The sequence below is a fragment of the Mesoplodon bidens genome, assembly GCF_964165515.1.
Source record: "Mesoplodon bidens genome assembly, contig: HAP1_SCAFFOLD_454, whole genome shotgun sequence".
NCBI classification, from domain to species: Eukaryota; Metazoa; Chordata; class Mammalia; order Artiodactyla; family Ziphiidae; genus Mesoplodon; species Mesoplodon bidens.
In genome coordinates this window covers 75,458-89,461 of record NW_027671390.1, presented here as the reverse complement: position 1 = coordinate 89,461, position 14,004 = coordinate 75,458, and the positions used below count along the sequence as shown (strand labels likewise).

Here is a 14,004-nt window from a genome sequence, read left to right as displayed (position 1 = left end):
GCTGCCATAACAAAATACCACACTGGCTACTAGGTGGCTTAAACAACAAAAATATATTTTCTCATAGCTCTAGAGGTTAGAAGTCCAAGATCAAAGTATCAAGTTTAGTTTCCTTGAGGTCTCTCTCCTTTGATGGCTACCTTCTCGCTGTGTCCTCACATGGTTGCCCCTCAGTCTGTGCATGTCTGTGTTCTAATATTCCCTCCTTATAAAGATACAAGTCATATTGGATTAGAGTCCATCCATATGATCATTTTACCTTAATTTTCTCTTCCAAAGCAGTATTTCTAAGTAGAAGTTAAGCTTACTGTACAAGCAATCAGGTATTGAATAAGAGGCATTGCTATAGAGACAAAAAAACAATGGTTAATAATGGAGGCAAATTTCATATCAGTTTTTGAGTTCTGAGGGTAGACAGTTGAGAAGATCTCTAAATGTCAGGGTTAAAGCATCTTTTGTAGTTTGAATGTCCATCAGATGTTCAGGTAAACTTTCTGAGTGGTCCATATAGCAACAGGAACGAAGAAGACTGTCTAAACATGAGCTGCTGTGGAGATTTCTCTGAAGTTTATATTAAGATATCTACCTTCAGTATGCAGGACTTCAGAAAAAAAGGCAGTTTTAGTTTCAATGATTCCAAGTCAAAAGGGTGGGAGAAAATTTGGAAACACTAGTTTGGAGAGTTGTAGTCAGGTAGTGGAGGAAACTAGCAAAATTCAGGATACAGTCCAGTTTTCAGGTAATTAACAAAACTTCAAGGAAAATTAATAGCACTAGAATCTAATATCCACAATATGTATTTTGGTTTCTATCGAGAGATAATTTTTCTCTCTAAAATCACCCTCATTTCTATCAAAGATAGCCAAATTAAGACAAATTTGTTTGCAAAATAAGTCTAGATTCAATAAACTTGGTCTTATTTATATAAGTATAGCAAGGATTGTGACTGACCATATAGGCTTATTTTTTATTTTTATTTTTTGCTTTTATTAAGAGAATTTATTGCCTCTCTCTCCTCCCAATAGCTCAAACATGAAGAAGCAACATCAGAGGAAGACAGACAGAAAATGGCTCTTTGAGTTTGTCCTTCTTGGCATTGGTGAAGGAAGAGGCAGCTTTCTCAAAGTTTTTGTCTGCTTAATAGGATGTAGTGGAGAAAGGGAACAAGGAAAGTCAGAGGATAAGTGAACAGGCTCTGCACCTACCAAGGATGTGTTATCCTCCTAATCGTCCCAGTAGGAATATTCCATTCATGTTCTTTGATCTGATCCTTGCATTGGAAGACACTTCTTTTTTTAATCTCTTTTTTTAATTTAATTTTTATTTTATATTGAAGTATAGTTGATTTACAATGTTGAATTAGTTTCAGGTGTACAGCAAAATGATTCAGTTATACATATACATATATCCATTCATTTTCAGATTCTTTTGCCATATAGGTTAGTACAGAATAGTGAGTAGAGTTCCCTTTGCTATACAGTAGGGTCTTGTTGATTATCTATTTTATATATAGTAGTGTGTATATGTGAATCCAAACTCCTAATTTATCCCTCCCCATACCTTTTCCCTTTAGTAACCATAAGTTTGTTTTTTAAGTCTGTGAGTTTGTTTCTCTTTTGTAATTAAGTTCATTTGTATCATTTTTTCAGATTCCACAGATAAGTGATATCATATGATATTTGTCTTTCTCTGAATTACTTCACTTAGTATGATAATCTCTACGTCAATTCATGTTACTGCAAATGGCATTACTTCACTCATTTTTATGGCTGAGTAATATTCCATTGTATATATGTACCACATCTTCTTTATCCATCCATCTGTCAATGGACATTTAAATTGCTTTCATATCCTGGTTATTGTGAATAGTGCTGCACTGAACACTGGGGTGCATGTATCTTTTGGAAGTATAATTTTCTCCAGATACATGCCTAAGAGTAGGATTGCTGGATCATATGGTAGTTCTATTTTTAGTTTTCTAAGGAATCCCATAATATTCTCCATAGTGGTTGAACCAATTTACATTCCCACCAACAGTGTAGGAGGACTCCTTTTCTCCGCACCCTCTCCAACATTTTTGTAGTCTACAGTTTGTAGACGTTTTGATGATGGTTACTCTGACTGGTGTGAGGTGATACCTCATTGTAGTTTTGATTTGTATTTCTCTAATAATTAGCGATGTTGAGCAGATTTTCATGTGCTTTTTGCCCATCAGTATGTCTTCTTTGGAGAAATGTCTGTTTAGATCTTCTGTCCATTTTTTGATTGGGTAGTTTGTTTTTTTGATATTGAGCTGCATGAGCTATTTGTATACTTTAGAGATTATTCCATTGTCAGTATCATCATTTGCAAATATTTTCTCCCATTCTGTAGGTTGTCTTTTTGTTTTGTTTATGGTTTCCTTTGCTGTGCAAAAGCTTTTACGTTTTATTAGGTCGCATTTGTTTATTTTAGTTTTTGTTTTCTTTCCTCTAGGAGGTGGATCCAAAAAGATATTGCTGCTGTGAAAGAGTGTTCTGCCTGGATTTTCCTCTAAGAGTTTTATAATATCCAGTCTTACATTTAGGTCTTTAATGCATTTTGAATTTATTTTTGTCTGTGATGTTAGAAAATTGTTCTAATTTCATTTTTTTACATGTATCTGTCCAGTTTTCCCAGCACCACTTATTGAAGAGACTGTCTTTTCTCCATTGTATATTCCTGCCTCCTTTGTCATAGATTAATTGACCATAGTTGTGTGGGTTTATTTCTGGGCTTTCTATTGTGTTCCATTGATCTATATTTCTGTTTTTGTGCAAGTACCATACTGATTAATGTAGCTTTGTAATATAGTCTGAAGACAGTGAGCCTGATTCCTCCAACTCCATTTTGCTTTCATAGTATGCTTTGGTTATTTGGGGGTTTGTGTTTCTATACACATTTTAAAATTTTCTGCTCTAGTTCTGTGAAAAATGCCATTGGTGGGGGCTTCCCTGGCGGTCCGGTGGTTGAGACTTCACCTTCCAGTGAGGAGGATGCAGGTTCAATCCTTGGTCAGGGAGTTGGGATCCCACATGCCATGCAACCAAAAACACACACAAAAACAAAAATCAAAACATGAAACAGAAGCAATATTGTAACAAATTCAATAAAGACTTTAAAAATGGTCCACATGAAAAAAATCTAAAAAAAAAAAAATTCCACTGGTAATTTAATAGGGATTGCATTGAATCTGTATATTGCCTTAAGTAGTATAGTCATTTTGACAGTATTGATTCTTCCATTCCAAGCACATGGTATATCTCTCCATCTGTTTGTGTCACTTTCCATTTCTTTCATCAGCATCTTAGAGTTTTCAGAGTACAGGTCTTTTGTCTCCTTAGGTAGATTTATTCATAGGTATTTTTTCTTTTTGATGTGATGGTAAATGGGATTCCTTCCATAATTTCTCTTTCTGATCTTTTGTTTTTAGTGTATAGGAATGAAAGAGATTTCTGCGTATTAATTTTGTATTCTGTGACTTTACTGAATTCATTGATGTGGTGTATCACACTGATTGATATGTGGATAGTGAAAAATCCTTGCATCCTTGGGATAAATCCCACTTGATCATGGTGTCTGATCCTTTTAATGTGTTGTTGGATTCACTTTGCTAGTATTTTGTAAATGATTTTTGAGTCCATGTTCATCAGTGATATTGACTTATTTTTTTCTTTTTTTGTAGTACCTTTGTTTGGTTTTGGTATCAGGGTGATTATGGCCTCATAGGATGAGTTTGGGAATGTTTCTTCTTCTGAAATTTTATGGAATAGTTTCAGAAGAACAGGTGTTTAGTGTTCTCTGAATGCTTGATAGAATTCACCTGTGAAGCCATCTGATCTTGGACTTTTGTTTGTTGGGAGCTTCTTTTTTTAAATAAATTTTAATAAATTTTTAAAAATACATTTATTTATTTATTTTATTTTTGGCTGCATTGGGTGTTTGTTGTTGTATGTAGGCTTTCTTTTTTTAGTTGTGGCAAGCGGGGGCTACTCTTCATTGCGGTGCATGGGTTACTCATTGCGGTGGCTTCTCTTGTTGCAGAGCATGGGATTTAGGCACGTGAGCTTCAGTAGTTGTGGCATGCAGGCTCAGCAGCTGTTGTTCGTGGGCTCTAGAGAGCAGGCTTAGTAGTTGTGACCCACGGGCTTAGTTGCTCTGTGACATGTGGGATCTTCTTGGACTAGGGTTCGAACCCGTGTCCCCTGCCTTGGCAGGTGGTTTCTTAACAACTGCGCCACCAGGGATGCCCTGTTGGAGTTTCTTAATCACAGTTTCAATTTCAGGCCTTGTGATTTGTCTGTTCATATTTTCTATTTCTTCCTGGTTCAGTCTTCGAAGGTTGTACCTTTCGAAGAATTTGTCCATTTCTTCTAGGTTGTGCATTTTACAGGCATATAGTTTCTGGTAGTAGTCTCTTATGAGCTTTTGTATTCCTGTGGTGTCCATTGTAACTTCTTTTGTATTTCTAATTTTATTGCTTTGAGCTCTCCCCATTTTTTTTCTTGATGATGCTGGCTAATGGTTTATCAATTTTGTTTATCTTTTCAAAGAACCAGCTTCTAGTTTCATTGATCTTTCCTACTGTTTTCTTTGTCTCTCATTTATTTCTGCTCTGATCTATATGTTTTCTTTCCTTCTACTAAATTTGGGTTTTGTTTGTTCTCCTTTGTCTAGTTGCTTTACCTATAAGGTTAGGTTGTTTATTTGAGGTTTTTCTTGTTTCCTGAGGTAAGATTTTATCACTATAAACTTCCCTCTTAGAAATGCTTCTGCTGCATCCCATAGGTTTTGGATCTTCGTGTTTTTGTTTTCATTCGTAGGTATTTTTTAATTTTTGCTTTGATTTCTTCAGTGATACATTGGTTGCTTATAGCATATTGTTTAGCCTCCATGTATTTGTGTTTTTTACAGTTTTTTTCTTGTAGTTGATTTCTAATCTCATAGCATTGTGTTTGGAATAGGTGCTTCATATGATTTCAATTTTCTTAAATTTACCAAGGCTCACTTTGTGGCGCAGCGTGTGATCTATCCTGGAGAATGTTTCGTGTGCACTTGAGGAGAATGTGTATTCGGTTGCTTTCAGATGGAATGCTCTCTAAATATCAATTAAGTCCTTCTGGTCTAATGTATCATTCAAGGCCTGTGTTTTCATATTGATTTTGTCTGGATGATCTGTGCATTGATGAAAGTGGGGTGTTAACATCCCCCAATACTATTGTGTTACTGTCAGTTTCTCCTTTTATGGCTATTAGCATTTGCCTTATATATTGAGGCGTTCCTATGTTGGGTGAACATATATTTACAATTGTTGAATCTTCTTCTTGGATTGATTCCTTGATCATTATGCAGTGTCCTTCTTGGTCCTTGTTACAGTCTTTATTTTAGAGTCTATTTTGTCTGATATGACTATTGCTACTCTGGTTTTCCTTTGATTTCCATTTGTATGGAATACCTTTCTTTTACCCTCTCACTTTCAGTCTGTGTGGATGTCTAGATCTAAAGTGAGTTTCTAGTAGGCAGCATATATATGGTTCCTGCTTTTGTATCTGTTCAGCCAGTCTATGTCTTTTGGTTGGAGCATTTAGTCTATTTACTTTTAATGTAGTTATCAATATGTATGTTCTTATTGTCATTTTGTTAATTGTTTTGGGTTTGTTTTGGTAATTCTTTTTTCTTCCTTCCTCTTTTGTTCTCTTCCCTTGTGGTTTGATGACCATCTTTAGTGTTGCATTTGGGTTGCTTTTTCTTTGTGTATCTATTGTCGATTTCTGGTTTGCATTTCCCATGAGGTTTTGATATAGCAGAGTGTATATATATATATATATATATATATATATATATATATATATATATACGAAAAGTTGTTTTAAGTTGCTGGCCTCTTAATTTCAAATGCATTTCCAATATCCTGCATTTGTACTCTCCTCTTCTCATGATTGCTTGTTTTGATATCATATTTGTGAGTGGATGATTTCCTACCTTTACTGTAGGTTTGCCTTTAATGGTGAGCTTTCCCATTCATAATTTTCTTTTTTTTCTAGTTGTGGCATTTTCTTTTTCATCTAGAGAAGTTCCTTTAGCATTTGTTGTAAAGCTGGTTTGATGGTGTTGAATTCTCTTAGCTTTTGTTTGTCTATAAAGCTTTTGATTTCTCTGTCAGGTCTGAATAAGAACCTTGCTAGGTAGAGTATTTTTGGTCATAGGTTTTTGCCTTTCATCACTGTAAATATATTGGGCCACTCCCTTCTGGCCTGCAGAGTTTCTGCTGAAAAAAATCAGCTGATAACCTTACTGGGGTTTCCTTGTATGTTATTTGTTGTTTTTCTCTTGTTGCTTTTAATGTTTTCTTTGTCTTTAATTTTTGTCAATTTGATTCATGTGTGTTGGCATGTTCCTCTTTGGGTTTGTCCTGTATTTGACTCTCTGTGCTTCTTGGACTTCAGTGACTGTTCCTTTTCCATGTTAGGGAAGTTTTTGGCTATTATCTCTTCAAATATTTTTTCAGCCCCTCTGTCTCTCTCTTCTCCTTCTGGGACCCCTATAATGTGAATGTTGGCACATTTAATGTTGTCCCAGAGGTCTCTTAGACTGTCCTCATTTGTTTTCATTGTTTTTCTTTATTCGGTTCCAAAGCAGTGATTCTCACCAATCTGTCTACCAGCTCACTTATTTATTCTTCTGCCTCATTTATTCTGCTATTGATTACTTGTAGAGTATTTTTCATTTCAGTTATTGTTTCTCTCCCTTTGTTTTTTAAAACTTCTAGATCTTTGTTAAAAATTTCATCTATGTTCTTGGTCTGTGCCTCCATTCTTTTTCCAGTTACTTGTATCATCTTTACTATCATTACTCTGAATTCTTTTTCAGGAAGATTGCCTGTCTCCACTTCACTTAGTTGTTCTTCTGGAGTTTGATGATGTTCCTTCATCTGGAACACATTTCTCTGCCTTCTGTGTTTGTAGCCTCCTTTCCTCAGGCTGCAGGATCATGGCTCCTCTCACTTCTGGTGCCTGCCCCCTGATGGGTGAGGTTGGTCCAGGAGCTTGTGCAGTCTTCCTGGTTGTAGGGACTGGTGCCTGCCCACTGGTGGGTGGAGCTGGGTCTTCTCCCCCTGGTGGGCAGGGTTGTGTCAAGTGGTGTTTAGAGGTGGCTTTGGAATCAGAATAACTTTAGGCAGCCTGTCTGCTCCTGGGAGGGTCTGTGTTCCCACCCTGTTGGTTGTTTGCCCTGAGGCATCCCAGAACTGGAGACTGCAGGCTATTGGGTGGGGCCAGGTCTCAGTGCCCAAATGGTGACCTGCAGGAGAGCTCACACCAAAAAATATTCCCTGGGTTCTCTGCCACCAGTGTCCTTGCCCCCACAGTGAGCCACAGCCAACTTCTTCCTCCCCAGGAGACCCTCCAAGACCCTCAGGTAGGTCTGGCCCAGGCTTTTATGGAGTTACTGCTTTGCCCTGGGTCCCAGTACACATGAAACCTTGTGTGCACCCTCCAAAAGTGGAGTCTCTTTCCCCCAATCCTGTGGAGCTCCTGCCCTCAAGTCCCACTGGCCTTCAAGATCAAATGCTCTGGGATCTCCTCCTCTCATTGCCATGTCCCCAGGCTGAGGAGCCTCACGTGGGTCTCAGAGCACTCACTCCTGTGGGAGAACCTCTGTGATATGATGATTATTTTCCACTTTCTGGTTCGCCCACCCAGCAGGTATGAGATTTGATTATATCATGAAAGCAACCCTCCTACCATCTAGTTGTAGTTTCTTCTTTGTCTTTGGATGTAGAGTGTCTTTTTTGTATGTTCAAGTCTTTTTTGTTGATGGTTGTTCAGCAGTTCGTTGTGATTTGGGTGGTTTCATGAGAGGAGGTGAGCTCACGTCCTTCTACTCTGTCATCTTTGTCTCTACCCTCTCTCCTGAATGTCACTGTCAGGAATTCTGGCTTCTTAAAGTTCAATTTTGATTGAAATTCATGAAGGACTTCAGGCTTTACCTCTGGTCAACCACTATCTCTGCAGAATATCTCCAGGGTTAGAGGAAAATCTCCCATATAGGCTCTTTTAAATCTGCTTTGCTGGAACTTTTTATAAGGAATCTCCAGATTAAACTTTTAATAGTCCCTTGAGGCTAAGAAGCCAAGCCAATCATTTGACATCTATAGATTTGGGTGAATTCTTCTCCTCAATGTCCCCCAAATATTCTGAGGTTCTTGCATTTGCCAGGAAGTGACCTTCCTTACTCAACTAGTAAGGCTGCTGGGAACTCTAAGCAAGGTACCACACTATTTTCCCAAGGGGCTTTATTGGCTCCATGAAGTCAACCTTAGTTTCTTAAAGCTGTTTGGTCAAACCTAAGTTTATGTATATCTCTGTCAAATATGACATTCTAGGCAAAACTTTAGTAATATAAGCAATGTTTGCAATTATGTGCTATTATAAGGAGAACAGATTCTTATTGAAATTATGCAAATAACTATATTGCCAAGAAAACAAGAATGTTCACTGAAAGCTTCTGAATTCTGGAAGAATCGGGTAGAGAGAAAAAGACAAATGATTCAATTTTGCTTACATGGGTATAATTTACCAAACTGCTCTAAGCTTAAGAGAGAAAAACAAATTTTCCTACATTTGGAGAAACAAAACTTAAAAAAAATAAAACCAGCAATGTTTCAAATTTAAAAATCATAGGGCTTCCCTGGTGGTGCAGTGGTTGAGAGTCTGCCTGTGATGCAGGGGACACGGGTTCATGCCCCGGTCTGGGAGGGTCCCACATGCCATGGAGCGGCTGGGCTTGTGAGCCATGGCCGCTGAGCCTGCGCATCCGGAGCCTGTGCTCCACAACGGGAGAGGCCACAACAGTGAGAGGCCCGCGTACCACGAAAAAAAAAAATCATGAAATGGGGCTTTCCTGGTGGCACAGTGTTTAAGAATCTGCCTCCCAGTGCAGGGGACATGGGTTCAAACCCTGGTCCAGGAAGATCCCACATGCCGCAGAGCAACTAAGCCCACGTGCCACAACTACTGAGCCTGTATTCTAGACCCCATGAGCCACAACTACTAAAGCCCACAAGCCACAACTACTGAAGCCCATGCACCTAGAGCCCATGCTCTACAACAAGAGAAGCCACTGCAATGAGAAGCCCATGCACCACAACGAAGAGTAGCTGCCATTCGCTGCAACTAGAGAAAGCCCACACACAGCAACAAAGACCCAATGCAGCCAAAAATAAATAAACTAAATAAATTTATCTTTAAAATCATAAAATATTATAACCATCTTCTTCAGTTTACTTAGTCCCATGTAATTAATTCTTGTTTTGTTTGATCTTTTGTTAGAAGTTTTATGAAACCGTCAATTTCTCCATTAGTGTTTTGTAAATTCTTACTCAGTTCAGTGTAATGATTTGAAATTCATCAGAAACTTGTGTTCTAGAATACTTGTTAGATCCTTTTCCATGAATTTCTCTGAACATGAAACACATTTTCAGGAAGCTTTTGTAAAAGCATCTGAGTAAAACCATTGTCTAAGTAATAAAAGACAAATAGCCATTACTAAAAATTTGATTCATTCTAATGTAATTGACAAGAAAATTTATCTCTGTGACACAAAACATTTAAGATAATAACTAGAATTATGACTGATAACATTATACTAGGACATATCCAATTTTAGGAATTTCATATACTTTCGAGAACATTTATATTAATAACATTCACCCTTATGATATAACCTAGAGTTGATGATCATTTATTTAGCAATGCTTCCCATGTAAGTAACATACCAAATAAGCCTAATGAGTTTCATAGCTCTCTTTTCTAATAAGATAAAACAAATCTTTGAGGGTGTTCCAAGGGGCCTCTGGAAAACCTGAACATTATTTCCAGGTCAATAAGACTTCATTTAGAATTTGACTTGGGGGAAAATCTACTTTTTCAAAAATAAAAATGTTTTAAAACACTTTGTCAAATATGATCATATGTCACTGTGAATTAATATTTAGTTATCAATTTAATCAAAGTGACAAAGATTCACATGTAAATACAGATAGTTAAATAGTGTAAAAAGACTTAGCTCTTTTAATATTGAAAGCACTCAGTTTTTCTTCAAAATTATCAAAGACTCATCAAGACAAAATGTACAATATTTGTTTTGCTAGACAGATTACATTAAATGTAAAAAAAGTCTTTGTTTACAATTTCTCATTAAGAGCAGACCAATAATTAAGAAAATTTTGCAAAAAGAGAAAAAAAACAAATTTTAATTTTCTACCAGCTTACTTTGGATATTAAAACTGAATCACTTTATTAAATTCATTCCAATCTTAGACGTGACTACACATAAAATTCCTTTCTAAAGATTCCTTTTTAACAAGCCTCTTACAACTTTCTCTGCCCATTTTGATTTGTCCCTTGTTCTCTTTCCCATTTAGAAGTTACCAGCTTTAGGACAAAAATCACTTAACAAAGTTTTTACATGAACAAAAACATCTCCATAGCTTACACTTTTTCTTACCCCAAAACATATTCTAATTTCCTTATAATTCCTAGTAGCTTTAACCACATATATAATTTATAATTCTTATTCCTTCAAAGCTTTAATTTTTTTGTAAAGATAAAGTTAAAAATTATTAACTGTGTAAGTATTTTGTGGCTTGGCAAACTTATAAATACATTTCATAATTTCTAGAAACATATTCTACTTCATACTACAAGCTTTTAATGAAGCACAAGACATGTTTACTAATAGAACCAAACATATTTAGTGTGTAATAAGAGGTCAAAAGTAGGTAAACTTAGACTCGTTCAGCAATTAATATTTCAGTATTTTGTCTTAGTTGGAAATGATCTAGATATTTAATTCATTTAATTTAACTTAGCAAAACTCTAAGGGTACAATTTATCAAAGACATTTAGAAAACTATTTAAGTTGACATAGCAAAAACAATTATTGCTAAAAAAAGTTTACCTAAAAGAATTCTTATCTTATGTCTATTTAATTAATTTGTTCTTAACAATCACTCAGATTACTCATGACAATTTCATAAGATGTTAAAGTAGTGTTAGCCATCATCTTAAATTATTATTATTATTACTGTTTTCTGAGAAATTTTGTAAAAGAGATAACATGAGCTTATTTGACTTTTAGTAAAACTATATAGCATAAAGCTATTATACTTAATGCTGATAACTCTTAAGATATGTCTGTATTAATTAAACCATTAAACCTGAACTAGATTTTACTTACCAAAAATTATCCAAGATCATGTGAATTTGAAAAACATTTGTATTCGTTTTTGTTATATTTTTGAGAATTTTTAGATTGCTTGTTGGAATAAATTAAGTTTACTCAGATAGCTACAGTCTTTTATTAGTTATGGAGAAGACTTTTAAGTCTTCTTGCCCTTTAAGTGTACTTGCCCTTGATAAACAATTTTAAGGAGACTGTGATTTAGAGTTGGAGCAAGAGAGGGGTTTTTTGGTGGTTTTTGTTTAAAAAAAACCTCTTTCCTTTTTATTCTTTAAATTTTAGTTTCAGGTTCTAACAATTGAGATAATCTGGGCTCAGTCTCAGGCAATGTGGCTGTGTTTACATTTCAAAAACATGGTAAGATTTATAACTTTAAGGGACAGAGAAAAAAATGTAAATTTTCTTCTGTGAGTTTTGGAGTGTATTTTTCTATTATCATAAGTCTCAGGGTAAGTATTATTTTAAAAACTTTTTCTTCTTAAGTACAGGACAATTTTGCTCCAATTATCCTCAACTTTTATAATATCTACAAGAATTTGAGAGGAATAGGTTTCAGGGTTGGTGAAGATAAATGGGCCTTGACTTGTTCCTAAGTTGCATTTCTGGTTTTGTAGAGATTTGGAAGACAAAGATAATTGTTTCTATTAGCTCTTGAATATTGGCTTCCAACTGATCTTTTCCTAATTATTTGTAGGAGGGCCTAAGGAATTGCTGAGGAGATGGGGCAATTTTTAAAATTTTTCTTAAAAAGGGGAATTCACGTTGGATCTTTAAGTCTAATTTCTGTTATTTCATCTTAATAACGATTCCCTAAGGCTAGCTGTTATACATTATTTTTCCTTTCAATTTGATCCTTCCATAAATACCAATATGACAGCTGTTTATGATGAGAGCTCTCAAAAAGGTAATCTTTTAAATACAGCAAATTTAAAGGATCCATCATCTGGCCATTGAGGAGTAAGACCTTTCATTAATTTCAAATAGTGACTCAAATCAGTAAGGCTTTTTATGGAACGACCCAGAGGTAACTTTTCAGGCTTAGAATAAATCCTTACCATGGATGAAATAAGCATACTTTCAGATGGAGAGGGCACGGATGGTATAGCCCCTATAATGTGAAAATTCATTTCCAAGGATAATCTAAGAAAGCAAAGGCCTTCATTGCACAGGCAGTAAGGGTGGTATAATGCAAACTGTGTCCCTGGTCTCTCCTGGGAATTTGAGGCACCTCTGATCCCAAACCTCCTAATCTGTGACATCAGGCATATGCTGCTGGAATGGGACTTTTCCAACACTTACAAGGTAATGAAGGTTGAAACAACAAAGGCCCCTTATGGACTGGGTCCCCTTAGGACAAACTCCTCTGACAGCTGGCACAACAAGACTAGAGTGTGCTGTTTATGACTTTGTGTCTCAGAACCCCAGTCAATTCAACTGGTTACCAGATGCACCCCAGTAAATACACCATCCAGATGGTGGAGACCAGAGAGAATATTCTCACTGGACAAAAAGCCAAACTCTCAGGACATAGAAAAATACGGAAGGAAAAATCTCATCCAGTTTTTATATAGAGGACTGACAGCAAAGTTTGTCTTAATAGGCACTGGACTGGAGAGAACTGTTAACTCACCAGTCTGTGAGGCTGTCTCCAACAGCAGGCTTATAGGGCCTATGCCTGTACTCTGCCCTATGGTTCTTTCTTCTTATGAAACATGACTCAGGAGACAGAGACAAAGAAAAACAGTGACTCTCTCTGGGAGGAAAGGATTAAGAAAAACTGAGACGAGATTACTCATTTCCAAAAACCAGATTTTCTATGTCACAAGGATCTTGCTCCATAAGTATTTTCTTCTGCTAATCTAAATTTAGAGAGAGAGAAAAGGAGACTCTTAAGCACTTTCCCGCCCACCAGACCTTACAGGCCTGGGAAGTTGAGGAGATACGAACTTTTACCTTCTGCTGGCCTTTGTCATGTGTCCTAGGATCTCTCAGCTGCAGCAGTCTTGTGGTGGGAAGCAGGGTTTAGCCAGCCTCCTGGTTGTCTTGTCAGCTGTTGAGGAGGAAGAAATGTCCCTGCCAACCTTCTTGAGTTAAAGAAGTAACAAGGTTTATACAGCCTTCTTCACCCTGCATTCCCTATCTCTGGTGCTAATGATGTCTTTCTACCTCCTGGTAGAGGGAGGGCACCATTCACATGAGATATTAATTTCCTGCTTTCATGGAGACAGATAGGAAGGTCAGTGTGTCTCTCTTGCATCAGTCATTTCTTCAGTAACTTTAATTCAAAGTAATATTCCACTGAGGCATATTTTGGAGCATCCTGCCCTGGGCACCAACAAAGTCAAATGGTTTAGAGAGAAAGCAAGTCCCTTTGTCAGCAGTGACCTGTGCTCATGGTGATTGTTATTGCATCTCCACAATACCGTTGGGCTGGGTGCTCAAGAAACAGAGCTGTGAAAACATGGCTCCTGTCTCTTATAATTTATAGTACCAATGTTTCAAAGAAAAACTTTTATTTAGTGCCTCCTTTGTGTTAGACAATAATGCTGGTATATTTTCAAGATACACAAATAATAGAAAGAGACATGTATGGTACTTGAATTGTAGTGAGACATTAAAAATTTCCCCCCCCCAAAAATCTTTCTCTTTATACTTATAAGAAAAAAAAAATGTAGATTCATTTTGGATAAGATAAAGAAAATTGATGAAGTGATAAATCTAACCTGAGAAAGTAGAAAAGAACAC

The 14,004-nt window shown here is 36.5% G+C and overlaps 1 long non-coding RNA gene across 1 annotated transcript in view; it reads right to left on the bottom strand.

Moving 5' to 3' along the window:
* Nucleotides 1-291: 291 nt before the first annotated feature.
* Nucleotides 292-14,004, bottom strand: part of LOC308611476 — a 30,982-nt gene continuing 17,269 nt past the window's right edge. The window contains exons 2-3 of the long non-coding RNA XR_014014910.1: nucleotides 13,213-13,309; nucleotides 292-343 (exon numbers count right to left, since the gene is read on the bottom strand). This is a non-coding gene — a long non-coding RNA (uncharacterized lncRNA). The remainder of the gene's footprint in view (nucleotides 344-13,212; nucleotides 13,310-14,004) is intronic.